The following is a 20428-nucleotide window of genomic DNA, read 5'->3' as shown; positions in this document are numbered from 1 at the left end:
GCTTAGTCCTCTTGTTTTCCTGGCCATGTCTAAGTAAGCTCAGTTTAAAGGCCCTGCTGAAAAGGACAACCAAAGTTACACTATCGTTCTTATCTCTGTGAAATAGAGTAGTAAATATGCAACTACAATTGCTTTTTATCTCCCTATCACTCCAAATATTGAACCTAGCCATGGCTGAATCCCAGATGGTGAAGCATTTAACTTCATTTCCAACCTCTTGTGAGGCTCAGTTTGATTTATTAACAGGTTATTCTCAGGACAAATCATGCACCACAGAAGTGTAAACTGAACCAGATACGTGTGTGATTTACTCACTGTGTGCCCTGCAAGTCCCAAACCAGTAGAGCCCAGTAAGAATAGAAGTCACCTGTGCCTGTTAGATGCCTGAGGACAGGGCAGAGACGGGTCCAACATTTCGAGGCTCTCCTTGCCTGCAGTGGTAGCATCTCTTATGGCTCCTGGCTGCCTCTCACTTAAGCTATGCATGCAGCTAGCTGGAATTCCATCTCCATTCACAGCCTTTGCCTTGGCCTGGAAGTGTGTTTCTTGATTGGCCACTGTGAGAAAAGCCATTAGGTCCACCAAGTCCAGAAACAGAGGTGCTTGCACTTTTTCTCCTCCCACTAAAATAATTCTGCATGTCACCTCGCCTCGTTGACACCTTCTGAGCCAGACTGATGGCTGTCTTCCTAGCTCATTCTTCCTGTGGTGGGCCACTGCTCGAGTAGATGCCCATGACTACTATGGGGATTCAGGGCTGGTGTGAAGTCACCTCCTCTCCCTCCTTGGCTCAGAATCATATCTGGCACAGCACAGAAATGCAGTCATTTAAGGAGGCTGGGAATCTTTCTGATGGAAGCCGGAGCTCTCGCTGCAGGGCAGGAGGTGCAGTGCCAATGAGCACAGGGTACATGGCACACTGGATTGAAATTATTCTTGGGATAATTCCAATTGTTGGCCTTGCACTATATCCACGGACAGGGATGGGCAGCATAGGGAGTGTTGGAGCCCACAGGTGGAGATGCTCTCACCCACCAGCATGGGTGCTGGGCTGGGTGCAGACCAGGGATGGGAGCAGGGAGGGTGCAGGTCGGCAGGGCTGAGACGGTGCTGCCACAGCTGGGGGGAGCTGCAGAGCTGCTGAAAAGCCCTTTGGCTTCAATCCCCGCGTTCCTCTGAGGCAGGGCCGAGTGGGGGAGAGAAGGGCCAGCCCCGTGCTTTAGGCCAGTCGTTGTAAATCACCCTCGCATTTCCTCAGTGCTGCGTCAGATGTGGAGCAAACATATGTTATGGGTAACGGAGAGAAACGGGGGCTCCCAGCTCTGTGGGATGGAAAATGGGCAGTGAGGACTTCCCAGCAGCACAAGCGGATGGAGGGACCCAATCTTGTCATGCAAAGTGTGTGCAGCACCTTGCCTTGTGCTCCACAAAAAAAGGCAGATCCTGCCCTTAGCTTTTCCCTGCCCGGAGTCCATATCTGATGTTTAAATCAATTATCCCAACATTTAAGTCTCTTTCACATGCCAGCACATGGCCCTTGTAAGCCTTTAGGGTTGGGGACGAGGAGGGGGGTGTTGGCTTTTGCAAGCGGTACGTACATTAATTCCAACATAAAGAGCTGCAGTAAATCACTTAATGCCTGAATCAAGTTAGTTGTTGTTGTTTTGGTGAATTGGGACCATATTCGGGACTATAATAACCTAATAATGGACAGTGCAGGCATAGACCACACTGTAATGTATATTGTAGGGGAATATGGTAATAGTCTGAAATGGCAATTCTCCTAAATAAATAGCACATCAACTTACTTAAACCTAATCATAAATGGGACAAATTGGACCCATGTGCAAACAGAAACCTGAGCAGAAGGCAGGAGTTAAAGAAGCCATTGTTTCCCAGCCTGACCCTGGGCAGAGAAAGCCTGTGTCAGGTTACATCTGTTAAAATGATTCTAATGCCAGCCCAGTATTTTAATTATAAATATATAAAACATTTAATAAGAAGACATTCTGGGCTTACTAAGCCTTTAAAAACTGGATGTGGGCGGGGTGGGTAGAATGGTATTCCATGTGCCCCAGACAGAGTGCCAGCGTATAATGATTGAATGTTTTCCTGTAATAAATTGAAAAAATCTGGTTTGTAAGAATGGATCCAAATCACTTGGCATTAGAAAGGTAATTTGTTACCTAGCTTCCTCTTGGAAACGGGCTGCATCCAAGTTTGCTAGAACTAAGTTTCTAGGGACTGCGGTGTCCAAAAAGAGAAAGAAAGAGCAACCAGGATGCCTATGGCTCTGGTGCCATACACACACACACAGGCACATATATTCTCTGTTATTTCTGCCTCTCTTTTTTTTTTCTTTTTGCCTGGGTTTTGCAGCCCTCCCTCTCATGGCTCCGAACATGAGATTCAGCAGCCAAAAAAAGAAGGAAAAAAAAAAAAAAAAAAAAAGAGGTTACTCAGGACAAAAGCCAGATCTATAGCCACCTTCTTTGTACCTTTCCAAATCTCAAGCCTGCTTAATTATGATTAATTGCCACATGGATAATCAGATACAGTTTCAAAAGGTTGGAGATGACAGTCCAAGGACACCAGGGAAGAAGGAAGGTTCGCCTTTGTTACAAGAAAAAAATACCAGGTCCCTTCCTCTGCCCATAACCTTTTCTTATTTTAACAATTCCAAACGGAATTAATACCATCAGTACATTGTTCCCGCTCCTGGGAATTGAACTTCAACTGTACAATTTCTGCAGCTGTCAGTTTTTTCAGACCTCCTGTCAATAACGCAATGTTGGGGTGCCCTTCTTCTTGAATGAAAGCGGTTTCAAGTTTCTGCTTTATGTCTGTGCTTTCTGGGTGGTGCGACATGATGAGAAAGTATAAAAAATAATAACAGCAGTTAAAAAGCTTCCACTCTTGACTTAACTGGATCAAATGTAATAGACTACAGTCTTTTCTCCCGATTTCCTTTGCTTGTTTTAGAAAACACTGTGAAAAGTGCAGGAGATTTTGTCTTGCCAGCTCTTTCCTCCATTTAAAATCCCTTTGGCTAAGTCAAGGATCACAGTATGTCATTTCCAGCCTAACAGAAGTGCTGGGCCTTGTTCAGCTCCTATTACTAGGAGGCAAATCCCTAGGTTGCAGGCGCCAGTGTTTCTGCGCTTGGCTCACTTCCCAGTATTGTTTCCTTCATTACATTCCAGAGTGCCTCTCAGCCAGTTAATGTTTGCACTGGGAGGTCCAAATATCCAGCAATCAGCACTGAACTTTTCTCTTTTTGTTGAGAATTGCAGGTTTCAAATGCAATCACTGGCTTTAAAGGAAAACTTACAGGTGAACACAACAGCACTAATTTCCATTTTATTCACAAACAGTTACATTTTCCACAGTTTCTCCACGCGTGCTCGTAAAAGGGTTTCAGGGGATGTCTGGCTTTTTCAGGGCTGGAATTTCATTAGGGATTTTGGTGTGGATGTTGCCCTCCCCGCACCTCTTGCAGTGCTTGCTTAACGTGGGTGCTCCCACCCACAGCCCTCCTCTCACTGGGGCTGCTGGCAGCATCACAGCATCCTCCTTGGTGCTGAAAATGCAGCGAGCTGAGAACGGATGAAATAATTTGGATCACAAAGAGGGTCAAAGCATTCGCTCGGACTTTGCTCTCTGAGAATCTTGGCTTTACTACATGGCAGACTGGGGGTGGCCCCCAGGGCAGCACCCTGCTTCTGCCACCCCTATAAGCACAGAAATCCCAATAAAGAGCAAGAAAGCATTCTGAGCACTGACCACTATTTTCAGGCTGTACCTCAGGCAATTTCAACTCTCCTTTAGGAAGACTTTTGATGAGGCAGCCCCGTGTAATTTGCTCACTGTGGGTTTGCTCTTAAGTTTTGGAGACCGAGCCGTGGGTCGCAGGCTTGATGAAGCAATTAAAAAGTCCACAACACTTCTTTGTGGGGAAGAAAAAAGATCAACAACAAAAAAAGCGCAGATTGGGAAATCCTCAGTGTTTTCCATAAAGCCTCCAGCTATGCTTCCACCCATGATCATATGTCATATGGATGGTGTCATAGCGTCCTAAGGGTGCTAGCTTGCGGCGATGATATCAAATTCATGGAAGTGTATATGCTCAGAGAGAATACTAATGTTAACTCAGTCTAAATAACAACACTGCCAAAGGAGGAAAGCAAAAGATGAAATACAGTGGATTTCAGGAGGCAACAAGCTCTCATTTATTAAGATCACAGGCATTTTACAGGTTACAAATCATAAAGCAGAAATAACTTCATAATATACAGGTCAGGAATGTGTCTGGGATATTGAGGAACTATTTCCTTGGCAATAATCTGCCACAGATAGTCAGGAGCGTGCATTTTCTGGCTCAACAAATCACTGCTGATTAATTTTGTCTGCCTTTGTCTCAGAGACGCAACAAGACACTTTGCCGTGTACACCGCTCTCACTCTGCTTCCACAGTATTCTTGCTCAATGCATAATTTTTTGCAAGATAGACCAAACACAATACGCTTTGTTTTGCCTCTTTGACATCGCTTTTGCCTGAGCTCAGTGTGCAGTGCCTGTGTGTGATGCAGGGGATGTGGTTGACACCCCCAAGGCCCCCAGTGGGGCTGATCCACCCCTGTGTGAGCCCCATGAAGCCACCTATAAGCAGTGTGCTTCAGACACTTCAATTCCTCTTGAAGGGCTGAGACCTTGTGATTACAACTGGGTGCCTGAGCCAGCAGCCAGCAAGGAACTTTTCCTCTCTGGGAAGCAGTCTTGGTGATGAATTCCAGCTCAGGTAGTGGAAATCCCTGCAAGGAGGGAAACTGGAATTCCTCACTTGACCAGCAGGAAGCTCAGGACTGGATGCAGCTGCAATGTGGAGGGAAGGTCCTTGGCATTGTCCTCTCCTGCATTTATGTATTGCATTGGATAATGGTCTGCTGCACAGAGGGGCTTCCAGCATCCCCTGAAGGACAATAGATAAATACCAAATGCAATGTCAGAACTGCATGTTGTCTGAGCACACCTCCTGATTTCTTGGAGTTCCTACAGGTTTGAAAAGATTCTCAGTCCCACCCTGGTTATAATGAACCATTCTGAAATAGGCTGTGGGGAGCCCACTGATACCCATGTATCTCTGTAAGAAGAGAAAATGAATAAGTTCTGCTCCTGGGTTGCTTCTTCTCTAGAAGCACAAGTGGGGAAGTCTCTGCTGCCTTATGGTGTCCATGGCAATTCCTATCTTACACTAGGAACCTGGAGGAGCTCTTGGTGGAAGGCCTTCACAACTGTGGCCAATAGGAATCTGGCAAGGTTATTTCTTTCTCTCTCTACCTAATTTATTTTCCTTGGGATTGAAGTCATCACAAAAAAATAGTATTGCTGTTATGGCTTCTGCAGTCAGTGTTCGCCTCCTATCCACGTTCCCCAAGCTCCCACCTTCTTCCTCATCTCTTTCTCCCTTCAGAATTATAAAACCCAAAACAATGTGTTCATAACATTTCCTCAAATTCCCCAAAAAAATGAAATGAAAACAAACAGCTAGCAGATGCTGATTTTCTCACTTAACTGCACATATTTTATAGCAATTCTCTCTGATTTTCTCCCAAGACATCCACCTGACCTTCCTTTCTCTCCAATCTCTCTCAGCAGTGGCCAAACACTGCTAATCGTGTGATACTCAGCCCGTGGAAATAGGCTGCAACTAAAAGAAATTTACCCTCTGACCTCAAGGCCTTGTGCGTACAATAGAGACCACGGCATGTCTTTGCTAAAAGGAATGCATTTTCCTTGGCGAAAACTGATTTTATACCAAACCAAATTAATACTATGAAGAGAATGTGGTTTTGTTTTCAGTTGGCTTTTTTTTTTGTTGTTTTTGTTTTGTTTTGTTTTGCTTTGTTTCACAAAGGCAATACAAACAGAATTAAACCCGTTTGGTGATTTTACAATGAAGAATGACAAAATACATTTTCCAAGAATTTTGCAGGAAGTGGGAATGGAACACGACAAGTATTTTTGCTTCTCTCCACAAAACTGCAAATGCTTTACAAGCACAAGCTGATGTTGAATTAGTGTGCTGTGATGAAGAGCAGGCATCAGTTGGCCCAGAAGTTTCCAGTGTTGTCCATAGACAATGTAGCTTGGAGAGCATCTCCGGAGAGTGTCCTTCCCCACTGCAGGTGGGAGCCTGAAGTCTCTGTGGTAACAAAAGTAATAATCTATGTAGGAAAAACAAAAAAAGAGTTTGGAAAAAAAGCGTTGAAACAAAATGTAGAGTCCTTTTTGTTCTGGAAATAAGAAGGAATCTCAGGCCAGCCGTGAGCAGAGCTGTGCGCTGAGAGCTGGACACGATACGATGCGGTGGCTGAAGTGGAGCGTCTTGTTCACACACCAAGTCTGTTGCAAGATCTGGGAACAGAACTTTTCTGCCTTTCCCATCCACAAAGAGCAAAGCTGATATTTTTCAGTCTAGATTATTATTTTCTTTCTTGGATTAAGGAAAACAAAAATGAGAGAGAAAGAAAATCAGTGAGTCATTGCAGTTTCTTTGCTGAAACACAGCTGCCCTTGTCACAGGAACAGAATTCTTAAAGCCTGCATCCAAAATTTATTGCAAAATAAATCTGAAACTTTTAAAAACAAGGAGGCTAAATGATGTTTCTCATTCTTTTTTAATTTGTATTTGTGAGTGTAGGTCCAGACTCCAGCCAGAATCAAGGGTAGAGCTGGAAACAGGAGAAACAAAGTTCTTGTGAAATTTTCAGACAAATTTTGGAAGCCCACACAGCCTACACTGGTTGGACAAGCTTCAAAATAAGTACACGCTTCTCAAAGCTTTGATGCATCTGGACCTTGTGGGATTTCTGCCGTTGAAGGTCAGCTTCGCTACACCCACACCACCACTCAAAGGTAATATCGCATTTCTTTGTTGGGTACTGCTGTTGAAAATGTTCAAAAAGTCCAGCCATCCCAATTCAAGAAATAAAATCCGTGTGTAAAACTCCGCCAAAATTCAACGGTGCAATATTTTAATTTTAGGAAAAAACATCCCTGCTTTGGCCTGATCTTTCTGCCTGAGAAGCACTGAGACCTTGCTTTGCTGAACCTTGAATTGCCACCTCTATGATGCTTGCAGTTTCCCCCATTTGCATAGTGCCACGTTTCTCTGGATGAATTTGCACATTGGCAATAAACCTGCCTTGTTCAGGAAAGCTGGGAAACCTGCTTAGAAGCGACACTCAATGGATGGATCTGTGCCTCATGAGCCTAAAGTCCGAGCTGCCTAACAGAAGAACCCAACCAGCACCACACAGTTCTCATGGAGAAGGAGTGGATGTGCGTGGGGAGTCCAGGGGAGGGCTTCAGAGAGGGGCTTCTGCTCATCCTGACTGTAATACAAGAAAAATGGTGCTGTGTGAGTAAGTCAAGTGTGGCCGGTGTTTGCAGCCACCCCTTCATTTAATGAGAAAGCTCAGGAAGCAGAATGTCCTGAGAGTGGGCAGGAGGCAGTTCAGGGGACAGTGTGAGATGGAAGGGAGGATGGATGACGTGATTTTGCTTCCAAACTACATCTCTTTAACTATCTTTAGTTACATTTATATTTAATAGGATAGCAACAGTTGGGCTGAGTTTTTTATTTTTGTTTTCTGAGTAATTTGAATTTCCAAGAGGTGTTGTGTTATATATTTTTTTCTTAAGACTTTGTGACCTTCTTCTGTGAGCTTATTTTAGACCTAGTGGAATGTCCCAGAGAAAATTCCAAATGGTCCTTAATACATGAACTGTTTCCAGAAAGGAGAAATTCTCAGTGGACTATGAAACTATTTTTCAATCATGGTGTATGGCACACAAACCACAGCTGAATTGGTTTTTGGTTGTTTTTTTTTTTGTTGTTGTTGTTGTTTCTTTTTTTTTGTTGTTTTTTTTTTCAGTAGGAAACTATTGCCCAGTGGGTTAAAAGAAAATAAAGGATAATGGGATTTTTCCGTAAGGCTAGAGCCGTTCACAGGGGTTTCCTCCCCACTAGATGTCACTGGAACTGTTTGAAATGTTTGGAACAACCAGCCCCAAACTGCCCAGGTTCAGAGGCTTGTTACAAACATGAGACTTGGAACAGGTTTCTTTAGAGCTCTGCTCTGGTTCATATGCTTTTCTCAGGCACTGGACTGGGAAATGGGTAGCCATAGGAGGTTCAGGATTTGGTACGGATTTGGGGACAAGGTAGGTGAAACTCATGAAGCTTGGTGTTGTGCTTGGAGATTTCAGTCTTCCTTGGGCAAGCCAAGAAGACTCAAAGTCAATGCTTGGCTGCCACCATCATTTGGCTGGGAGGCATTCAGAGGAAGAGCAGGGTCATGCAGGACGCAGGTGGGAGCAGCCTCTTCCCCTTACAGCAGCCTGTGGCTGGGGCTTGGATTCTAATATAATATTCCGTAAAACCAGAGAAATTCTGACAGCTCTTGCAGTTAAATTCTCCATGTCTCTCCTCCTCAGGAGTACAGATGTTAACTCCCGAGGAAAGCAGCTCCTCAGATTATTAGGTCTACTATTTAAATTCTCCCTGTAGTTCCAATCGACTACAGGAATCTTCTTCCATTCTTATTCAAAATTCAGTTTAGTGTGATTATGTGGCCATGCATCAAATATGGCAGTATAATATGTCCTTTCATCTACTTGCCATAATACATCCCTTTTAGTGCCACATAAATCCCTGAAAATATTGCTGTCTTCTGCTCTTGAGATTCTTCATGTGCCTCTTTGCCTTACTGCCTTCCTCTTCTATTGTTTCTCCAAGCTGAATTAATTCTTTTTTTTTCTCCCAACCTGGCTGCTATGCTGTAGCCCTGCTTCTGAAACAGCAATGCTTCGAGGAGGAGAGGAGCAAGCGAGATCTGTCCGAGCAGCTTTGACACAGCAGCTTTGACTACCTTCATTAATTAGTGCTCCAACGGCATCAATTCAGCACAACCCACCTGTAGGCACAGGCGGCTCACGAGACACACACACAACAAAAGAGGGTATATTCCCTTACACAGCTTGAGTATTAAGTTGTTATTATATTAAGCCAGCAAACTTTCAACTCGCTCAATATTCAATACATTTAAGAAAACGAATTGAAGATGCTTGCCTATTTTAATATGTACTCCTGAAGACATTTTCCAGTTGTTTTTGTTTTTTTTTTACAGTTTAATTAGAGCCTCATGGCAATGGTATGTTTCTTTCTACCTACTATGCCAGTGGTTAAAAAATTACAGGGCTTCAAGTACCCTGCATGTCATTAAGTGCTCTGCTGAAGATAAAAGAGCAGTGATGCTTCTATCGCAACCGCTAGAGCAGGCAAGATTGAAAGTGCCCCATGCCCATGCCAGGGGAAGTACCCAGGAGTGGGAGTGATCATCCACTGACCCAGAAACCCTATTCGTGACCCTTCCTCTCACAGCCCACTTTGGGGTCTCATTCCTTCTGCCACACCTCCCGACAAGTGGAGGAGCTTCCTTGCCCCACCACTTCACATTACAAAATAGAGAAATCTCTGCATTAAGAAAGTCCTGGCAGAGTACATTCAGCACAGGACAATGCAGAGGAAGGTTACAAGTATATTAGGATAAGGGCACCACAATTGTATGAAGAAGTCTGGAGAGAAAAGATTACATTGTTCTGACAACAACATTTTTCAAACATTTAGACCTTTAATATCATTAATTTAAAGTACAAGATTAAATATTTTATGCAAATATTAGACAACAGCAAAGAGCTCCACATATTAGGATTTAAAACAAATTGAAAGCATGCAAGACATATTCATTTCTTAAGCAGTTTAGTTAAAAAATCGGTATTGTCTCTATTAGGATTAACTGACAGTAACTCTTTGTGTTCAAATGGATTTAACTTCACTCTGGTTTGTTTTCCAGATATCATTGTCCTCCAATAATCATGGATAAAGGGAAATGTAAAAGGACAGATCAAGTAAAAATATATCTTCACATCATAAACACAGAATTATGTTTAAATTTCATTACTAAATGGGATTTCAGCTTCGTATACCATGCCTAATCCTACACTATAAAAGATGTATAAAACCTCTTGACAAATTCTAACAGACTTTGTGGAAGTTGCATATATTGATTAAAACATCAAGCAGTTACATACAAACCAATAATGAATTACTTCTTGCTGGAAGATAAAACTTTGTGATATTTAAAATTACAGACTTGAAAGTAAGTAAAATTACCCCTAATTATGCAGAAGGGAGCAACACCTTAGCAGTAAACAAGATAAGCACCTCAAACAGCACTAATAATTTTAATTAACATTTTCTAGTTTCCTTTCACCTCCTTTCAAGGTCATCTGCTACCTTCTCCTGGTACAGCGTTACAGTGCGGTGTTAAAAACTTACATTCCCGTACTAAACACTTTGATAAGCCAAAAAATATTACTTTCTGGGAGGGATTCTTTTCTTTTCTTATTTAAAAAATTAAAAAAATAAAAAATAAAAACACTTAATTGTGTGCAAAAGTAAACACTGCATTGTGCAAAGCTGCCGGGGAGGTTTCTGCAGTGAGCTGCCTTCAGAAGTCAGAGCCCAGCAGCCGGGATTGGGCCAGACGTTGGGGCCTGACTCTGAGCACCAGAGGAAGAATTCTCCAGGGAACTCTGCCTGTGAGCAGAAACTCATTCATTTTTCACATGTAAATTTAAAAATGAGGGCTATGTTCAAACTGGGGGGTATTCGGATTGTAAAGTTCAAAAGACATTGAACTGTGAACACCGAAAATGAAAATTTGGCATAACTTGATAGTCTGTGCAGTTCTTCAGCTACTTTTCCTTGCACAGCAATTAGTAAATGAGTGCTCTGGAGATGACTTTGTTAAACTACTTCTTTCCTTCCTTAAAAAATCCAAAAGTTGGTAAGAAATGGGCTTTGTTATATCAGTGGGTTTGTTCCATGCCACAAATTTAATGTATGAGGTCACTCGGAATATAATGTGTAGTGAAAGAATCTCATTAGGCTAAAATGAATGTAAAATGTGTCAATTTGATCCAAATGAGAACTGTAGTAAAACCATGTTTGATGTTCATGTGCAATAAATCTTTAACATTTGTCTGTAAAGTATTAGAGAACCCATAGGGAAATCTCTATTTGTGATAGCTGCACATTTTCAATGATTTTTCCTGTAATCCTTTGTTGACATTTAGCATGTGGCAACGGAAAGGAAGGTCCTAAAATAAGAATTATTAATTATTATTCTAAGGTAAACAAGGTGGACACCTTGCCTCCGGCTGCTAGGGCTTGGGGAAAGGCAGAAATTGTGAATCCACTCTGTTGACTGAAAGTTGTCACTTCTGGGGGAAAACGTCAGAAACCAGCAGTGCCCTACCAGGCAGTGGGGTGATGGGCTCTGGTGGCCACATCCCTCTGGTTGGGTATATTTTGATATATTCATATTGTTAATTACTGTTGTATTTCAATTTTCTCTCTCGTATTTTTTGTTCGTTCATAATGGCTTCATGGTTCAGCGAACCGAAATGACTAAAATGAAAGATTTCCGAGATTTCTTCTGGGAGTAATTTACAAAAGACCTCAATTTTTTAATTGCTCCTGATGTTTAGTTCTGGATATCTGGAAGAGGAGAAATCAGCCCAACTCTTTTAGTTGCCACCCCAACCATATCGGAGACAGAGTTTTGATCTCTGTCTATGGCTTCGATTTCTGTGGCCCTCCATCCATATTTCGAGAACTGGCTTATAGCAATACCATGGTGTTTATATTTCTGCCTCTCACACTTGCTTTTGCAAGAGAATTACAAGCTATTCATGTCCTTTGAGGAGGCTCAGGAAATAATGGGTGAAATGTCAGAAACAATTAAGAAAAATAGAGGCATTTCATTTAAGAAATACATAACTTTTGCTGAATGGCTGAACTCGAAGTGCCACAAGATTGCTACAATATGAGCTCTGGCTCCTGATTATCATGAAGTTGTATAAAAAAAACAACCTTACAACACTCACATGCCAAAGGTTGCAACACAGTCTTTGGCAGGAAACACGAAAACACTCCAGCATGGGAAAAGTCTTCAAGCAAACTTGCATCTGTGCTGATTTACGTTTTTACAGCAAGCAACAGCCGCTTTCTGAAGGCAGTGAGTGACTATAGGGCATGGTGACACAGCCGTGCCCCACAGATACTCATCTCCTGGCCCTACCAGCCTCTGCTCGTTTGCCCATCTCGTTGCTGCCATGCAGGGCCGTTATCAATAAATGTGGTGTTCTTGGCCGGGTTTTCTTTGGCTTGCAGTCTGCTTTACAAAACCGCTGCATACTTGACAGTTTGCCCTAGTTCAAAATTCTTTGGTCAGAAAAAGCCCGGAGAATGAAACAGTATCTGGTGTTGTAAAATCTTGACCAGATTCTGAAATATTGCCTAAGCCCCTGTCAGCTCGAAGGTGATTTCTCCAGGTCATGGTTTGGGGGAATTGATGGCACAGTGCGCAGCCATGACTGCTCCGTCTGCACTACGTCTTTGTCGAGGGGGTGCGGGCTCACCTTTAGCACTCACTGCTTCCCCAGCCCCTATGGTTTTGACAGTACATTTACTTTCCTACACAGATTATAAGCTAAACGTAGGAAAACGAACCAAGAAAAAAACTTGTCTACCAACTGCATTTTCATTTCTCTATTTCTGCCTGAGGATTTATCGATTACCCAATAAACCAGAAAAAAAGTGCCACCTGAAGCTGAAGAAGAGATAATAATACCAGGTGCTTGCACCAAACTGCTCTCTTCAGCTCTCCCAGTACTTTTTCTGGTGGTGCAAGTCCATTTTCCATCTTTTACGATTGGAGACATGAGGCATAGGCCAAAGAAATAACGCACATGTGGTCAGAAATCCAAAGGTAAATCTGATATAATAGACAAATACCAATGTAGTGCTCTTCTTGGCTGTCCAGCAGCTCTAAAATTAAAAGCCATCACTCATGGCAGAAAGGGCCTCTTCTAGGGGGTGTAGTTTCTGTATGAGTCTTTAAACAATAAGGCTGTGGACCAACATAAAATTTGAATATTCTCATCATTGGACTACAGTAATTCATGTTCTTCTGTCAACAAGATCTTGACGTGCTTAGCCTTAAGCATCTGCTTAAAATTGTACTGAAGCAAAACACAGGCTTTGGTATATAGCCAAAGAAGGGTGAGAGCTTAAGAAGAGTCAGTCTAGATCATCCAGCTGTATAAATTATAAGTTATTACGTTAAAAGAAGTTCTATATATTTCTGGCATAAGCTCTGACTGTTACAGTTTTGTAGGGTACTGTCTCGAAGTTACAGCAGCCCTGCCCCTGCCTTCCTCCAGAGAAACTGAACTGGCCCCTGTAATACCTCCAGCTTAGTGACAACACTTGGAGTCTTAATTAGAAGAAAAAAGACCTACTTTTGCATTTTCCTTACCTACCCCAGGCTTTTCTGTACTGTGGTACTGTTTTTCTTAAAGTCTCACAGATTCATCTAGATTTGGGCAAGCTGGGAATGCCTGAAGGAGAAAGCATACAGGCTTTTGGAGTGAGAGTGCAGGACTGCTTGATGTTGGGCCTTCCCTACTGCTTTGGTTTAATTTGGTTTGCCTTGGCTTGCTTCAGTTTGCTTTAGGTTGGCTTGCTTTTTCTTGTTTTGGTTTGGATTGGTTTGATTTGGTTTTCTTTGGTTTGACTTGCTTCGGTTTGCTTTGGTTTGGCTTGGTTGTTTGTTTTTTTTTTGCTTTGTTTTGTTTGTCTGGGTTTGACGGCTCAAGATAGATTAATTCATTCAAAATTTGCTACTCTTTGAACTTCTGGGTGGATGGCAAGGGGATTTCCTTTTTGTGGGCATTGATTCAGCAATGGCTCCACTTTGATTGGACCTGAGAAGGAGGCCCCCAGCAAAGTCCTCTGGAGAGGCCACAGTAGGATATCAAACATCACACAAACATCATCATGGGAGCTCCTTGACATTGCTGTGACAAAGTCCTGGGGATAGAGCTGTGCCTCATTTGGCTCTCCAGAGATGATGCTGGAGATCAGGCTTGTTGCTCTTAGTATTTCAAACTATTCTTTTCCCTTAGTCTCACTTTATTCCACTCATTTAGAAACTCTTGACAGCCTTTCATCAAATGCTTCTAACAAACTCAAAGCATATCTAGCATTGGCACTAATAATTTAGTACTGTAATTTTATGGGCATTTTAAAGTTCCTGGGTATTACTATCATTTTATGGAATGGTTATTCCTCCTTTTCTTTGGTCTTTCTTCCTACGTTCAGTAGAATTATAGGTGAAATGTATTTCTTGGCTGCTGTTTCACCTTTTGTTCATACACTTAAATATTGTACTAGCTAAGGATTGCACAAGGCCCCCACATTAAAATTTTATTGTATTTTTGTATTTATTTTTGGCCCAGATCTGGAGGCCTCTCAGGCTCAGGATTTCTGTAATTTTATTGGTTTGTGGGTGGAGGAAAGAACAAAAATGAGGCTTGTGGCCAGTATGTTATCTTTGGCCATACACATCTATCTGAGGGTCCGATTCTGCTCTGGTTTTTAAGAATGTAAATCTCAAGCAGCTCCACTGAAAACAAACCAAAAAAAAATTAAAGCAATGTAAGACCAATGTAAATTAGTTGAGAATCACCTCCTTAGTGGATGCACAGTAAGCATTTTGCTATTTATGATGTAGCTGGGAACAGCTGACTAGCCTCTCTAAAGATAAGTGCCCTCTATAACTCAGTGGTGGGCATGTTTTTCTTCATTTTGACTAATGACTGCTAGTGAAGCCAAAGATGAAAATTGTTTTGTTTATTTTTTTTATTAATTATTTTTAATGAGTTCTAGCACCTGTAAGTAACAGATCGAAGAACAAAAGCTCGTCAAGATGAGAATTGCAGCTGAATTTTGGTGGCCTTGCTACTGAGTGAAAAGCACCTTGTTCTGCACTATTTCTTTGCTTAAAAACAATTGAATACAATTGCTAAAATTCATGGGATCCAGACTTAATAAGTTTTTTGTTTTTTTTTCTTTCAGTTATAGAGAACTGTTCATGGGACATCACATCCTCTGAGGTCTCCCCTGCCTGTCCTACAGCTCAGGGTGAATTGTGGCCATTACATCCCACACTCCTTCCTGCCTGGTTCACTGCCGTCACCACCATCGCTTGCTTTCCTCCCCCAAACCTGTCATTCTTTTGCCTCTTTGCACATTTCTTCATGTCAGGTCTTTGGCTTAGAAACGACTTCTCCTGTGAGCCAAACCTCCTTATTCTACACTTTAAAATCCTTATGAAATTTGGCTTGCCTTCCAAAACTAAGCCTCAGCTCCCTTGTTACTCTTCTAAATATAAAACATTTTTATTACATTAAGCTATGCTGAAAAAAAGTAGGAGAAAGAATAAGAAAAAAAGGAAAATCCCTGCACTAAGTGTGAAGAAAGTGTTCAGCATAGCAGCAGATCACGTCTTTTTGTTTTGTCTTGGTATCATCTTGTTTGCACATGCTCTGGGCTCACTGTCTGTATTCCTCCTTGTGTGCCTCCTGCACTGAAAAGCCCCCTAACAGTTGCAACAAGAGGAGTGGTTGCCAGGCTTAACTGGAGAGTTCTGGAAATGGGAAAAGCTGCCCCATTATCGATCGTGCTGCACTACTAGTCCTAAAGATAAACTTGTATCCTAGGGTATTCACTTAGCATCTTTCAACTACATTAAACTTCACTTTCTTATACAACCGAAGGCAAGTTTGAGATTAGTTATTTATATTTTTACAGGTCCATTTTGTTCATTATTTCCAATGTAATTTTAATCATTTCAACAAAGAAGTGGCTTAATATTCCCAATAATGGCACTTGTTAGTTTAAATATTAAAATTCGCATTAGAAATTCCCTTGACTACGTGTGCATTATTTGCATTATAGATCGGATGCGTCTCGGTGTCTCTCTCTCTATATGTATATGTTCATGCACATGTATGTATTTTCCAGAAAATGCAGTTTTAAATGATCCTATCTGAGCTGAGAGCACATAGCAAATGCCAAAGCAATTAGTGATAAACAAGGTCCTAACACGCCAAAATTAAAAGCTGCTAATTTTCAACTTTAAATAAATCCTTATTGTATAGCAGAAATAATTCCTCATAAAGCGTTTCCAACATTCAGAGAATGCTTTTAGGACATACAGCATTAACATAATTTTTTCGACTGGGGTTCTCACAGGACATCTGATGAAGTCTCTACCCTTAATTTTAATTGCGTAGGCTGCATTCTTAATTAAAAACTGTACAAATGGATTTTATGCCATGCCAAAAGAAATCTGAGTTCATTAGTTATAAAACCTTTTAAAAATTGATGTAAATATGTGAATTCTTTAAAAGTTTGAACTTGGAGTCCTCATTTTATGTTGAGTAGCCTTTTATCTAGAGAATAATAAAGCCAATACAAATTAAGATAGTCTGCATTTTTCATCGTCCTCTTTTTTTTCTCTTCCCTTTTCCTTCGTGTGTGTGTGAGAGTTTGTGGGTGGTGGGAGTCGGTGTGGGGTTATGTCTTTATGTCGTTATGCTTTTCCTTGAAGAATCAAATTCATTTAAATCTAAATTGTGAAGAAAATTAGAGTGGGAAACGCACTGACCCCTTTGTACTGGGTTATATAAATATAAGTTCATATATCTTTTATTAATTCTTCATATTAAAACACCATCACAGCATCTCAAGCCCATAAACGTAATGGAAATCTGTCAAACTGTAACTTCAGAGGGAAACTCTGGACATCACTTAAGGAAATATGTGCACCTTATTGATTTTTGTTTTAAAGTACGTGAGTTGTTAATTAAAATGCTTTTCCATAACTTGTCAAGCCTTCAAGTAATGAATGGGAAACTGCAAGACATTCACTGAATCAGATCGGTTGCTACTGTTCCCTTTGGCTGGAGGCTCCTCTGACTGCACCAACCCGACGTTGGTGTTGGTTGCACAAAATACCACATGTACAATCACAGGAATGGGACAGAAGTCAACTTATCCTGTCTTTTGTATCCATCTGCAGGATGTCACCATTAGACCCAACCTCTGTGCCCACCTTTGGTCACACCAAGCTGTGCACCATCAGCAGCAGCGCTGTTATCTTTCGTATCCAGGCTTTTGGCAAAGGATAAATAGAAAAAGTGAAATTTAAACAGTGGTATTGCCTCTAAACTTTCAAATCCAGATTATATAACAGTTTAATAGGGGGATAAAAAAAAAGAAAAAGAAAAAGAAAGCAAATTAAACAATAAATAAACCAACTTTTACACAGAACCACTCTGTTTCTTTTCATCCTCTTCAGTGGTTTCTGCTTTTGAGCATCTCTCTGCCACTGGACCTGACCGAGCGTGGCAGCCGGCGTGTTCAAATACCACATGAAAAGCTCTGTAAGTGCTTGTGACATTTACAACAGGAGCCGAGACAGGAAGCACCAGAAATCTCACAGGAGATACGTTCTCATGGGTTTCTAACCCAATTTGGCACAGTGAAGAAGTTCAACTGGGCAACATTGGAGTATTTTTTTTTTAAGGAACATAGTTCAGGCAACAAAACCATTCTACCTTTTGAGGTTTGCCCACTACCACTTCTTACAGATCATGGAAACCATATTCCAGTACAGTTAAATGTTTTGTGTTAGAAACACACCATACTGGAAGGAACGTTGGCTATCCATCACCATTAACCTCCACCTTCTCCCCCAGATTCAGCTATCCAGTACAACAGTAGGCTGGAGGGAATGGGGTTATTCATCAGCAGACTAAGGCAAACAGACTTCTCCACATACACAAACTTCTTTTATTTGACTGTTTTACTATTTGAAATTTCTGAACACATTCATAAGGCTTACCATGAGAAACGAGCCAGAAGGAATCGCTGGATTTAATACTTTAAGGAAGCAGGCAATTGTAAATTTGCTTTAACAAGGTCCAACAGTGCTGCTGGGGCTAGAGTGAAATGTGACATTACAAACACCACCATGATCCACTTGGAAACGTGTGTTTTATTATTTTATTTTCCCTAGCAGAGAAGAGAGCCTAGGGCCAGACCAACTCGGAGACGTTGCATCAGCACAGCAGGTCAAGTGAACACTGAACCTGCAGCAAGCACAGAGCTGCATCCTTAGACTCCCTCCTTTCCAGAAAATTAAGTGAGGTCACTCAGAAAGCAGAGAAAGAAGAGGAGATGTAGACTGTACCCCATCCTACACATCCTACACATCACAGTGATTTATACTAAAATTAATGGCATTCAGCTGCTCACAAGCTCCGTTCCCACAGCAGCAGGAATGTTGCACGCTGACTGGTAAGCAGTGCATGATGTCCAACCTCAGCAAATACAGGAGGAGGAATATGAGATTTCCACAGGAGAACCTTTACAATCTTTCAGTTGTGGTATTCTTTTAAGTTTGTGCTGGGTAAACAGAGAAACGTGAGACACAAAATTGGTTTATTTCCCTTTCAAAGTGCAAAAGCAGCTTCGTCAAGAGCACAGTTCAGTCCGCATTTATCTCATCTAGCTTTAAGACCTCAAACTGAAATTGAATTTAATTCTATAAAGGCAGACTTGCTGTATGGTCCCAGAAGAAAATCCAGTTTCTGAACACTCAAAATATTGCTTTCAAAGAACAGCAAAAGGTTTCATCTGCAAAATGGCAGATGGATCCATAAACTCTTGATTCATGCACCTATTTCATAGCAGCCAACCTCATTTCTCCTGCGATAACTGCACTGTGAATGAAACCACAACATGTTTGCTAAGCAAATCCTTGGCTTCTTGTTTATAGTAGCATACCACTTTTTATGCCAGCTCCATGGTCAACCCAGGAGTGAAGAAAAACATTTGTTCTACAGAAAAATTCACAGAAATGGACACAAACAGACCCATATAATTGATAGTTTTATGAGATTGAACTCTGTAAATTTTTTTAATCTTATCCCTGTCGATCCAGTTTATGTGCACATTTGAACAATGACTTCATATCCTTTCCAAGCAGAGATTCTGGGATGCAGTCTCCTCATTTGGCCAACACAAATCCCCAACTGCCAAGAATTTCTAGTTTTGTATTTTGCATTATATTTGCCTTTTACATGCTCCTTTACAGGATTCTTAGTCAAACCATCCAGCCAGTGGAACGATTCCAGTTTGCACCAAAGGAAGATGTGCAAATCCCTAAAAAAAATTAAAGATATGCTTGCATTTTTTGCTATCTCTGTCTCTCGTGGTACAGAATATGACAGCAAGTCTTTAATCTGTATGCATCATGAAGGCACAACTTATGGAAAAGTTCAATGACTGAAATGTTTTCTTCGTTGGCCGTCTTCACCAGCAAACTAGAACAGCTGCCTGAATTGTAGACACCTTACCATGTATTAAGTTGAAATTAGTTCTCTGCTCTGCCTTCTCGGCCTCAAGGGCATATGAACATGGTACTTCATTATGAAACATTTTTTTGGGGTGGGTTATGGGGGTATTTTGGCCACTACCTGGGAATCTTTTAACAGTTTTCCTTCTTCCAGCATCGCGTTGCGTCAGGAAGCTGCACTGCCCAAGACAGAACAGAGCACTTTGTGGTGAGACAGGGGCTAGGTCTCTGCTAGGGGTTAAGGAACCTATACCAATTCCCACTAGAAAACAGTGTTTTGCTGCCACTCCTGTCATTTCTCTGCATGTTCATCTGCCTGTGCAGGGTATGCTGAGAGGAAGGAAGGTGGTGGAGTGGTGGTCCTTTTATGACTGAGGGCAATGTGGGCAGTTTAGCATGCTGTTAAGCCTGACGTAATTAGAGGGGGGTGATATGAAAATAAACCAAACATCTGGAAGGTAAAAGTATCTTGGAAAGAATTCACATTGGCTCATGTGGACATGCTAGCTATCTATCCTGGTGTCTTTAACAAAGCTCAAAAGCAGCTTTTTTCCTTATCACAATGGGTCCAGGCCAAACAGGGATGAGTAGACTCTCCATTCTCTTCTTAAACCACCTGGAAGTGTTTTAATATGCTGTTATACTGTTTTGTTCATCACTTTAAAATTTTCTTCGTAGATATAGGGGACGTCTGAGTTAATGAGAGGGCAGTGAGATATCTGAAAGATCAGGGAACCAAACTAGATGTGCACATCAGTAAAAGTGTCTGGACAGGTGGGACCACACCATCCAATGCCATGCCACAGCCCAGCAGATCCAAGCTTTCTGATGCAGAGATGTGAGGTGGTGAATGTGACTTATCCCAACAGAATCCCAACCTCAAACCCCGAGTTGATCAGTTTCACAGCTTGTTAATGTTTTCTCAGAATTCCTATCTTGTTATTTTAGTTCCCAGACCCCCACCCCCACCAAACCTATAAATAGATCTCTGTTCTAGAAATAAACTGCTTATTTTGCATAAGATATATTGT

At 41.6% G+C, this 20428-nt stretch overlaps 1 long non-coding RNA gene across 1 annotated transcript in view; it reads left to right on the top strand.

Moving 5' to 3' along the window:
- Positions 1–16426, top strand: part of LOC128077615 (uncharacterized) — a 43854-nt gene extending 27428 nt beyond the window's left edge. The window contains exons 2-3 of the long non-coding RNA XR_008205097.1: positions 6701–6915; positions 15050–16426. This is a non-coding gene — a long non-coding RNA (uncharacterized LOC128077615). The remainder of the gene's footprint in view (positions 1–6700; positions 6916–15049) is intronic.
- The last annotated feature ends 4002 nt before the right edge of the window (positions 16427–20428 follow it).

This window comes from Tympanuchus pallidicinctus, unplaced genomic scaffold, assembly GCF_026119805.1.
Source record: "Tympanuchus pallidicinctus isolate F22 unplaced genomic scaffold, pur_lepc_1.0 scaffold16, whole genome shotgun sequence".
NCBI classification, from domain to species: domain Eukaryota; kingdom Metazoa; phylum Chordata; class Aves; order Galliformes; family Phasianidae; genus Tympanuchus; species Tympanuchus pallidicinctus.
The sequence above is the reverse complement of the archived record's forward strand: the minus strand, read 5'-3'. Positions and strand labels throughout refer to the sequence as shown.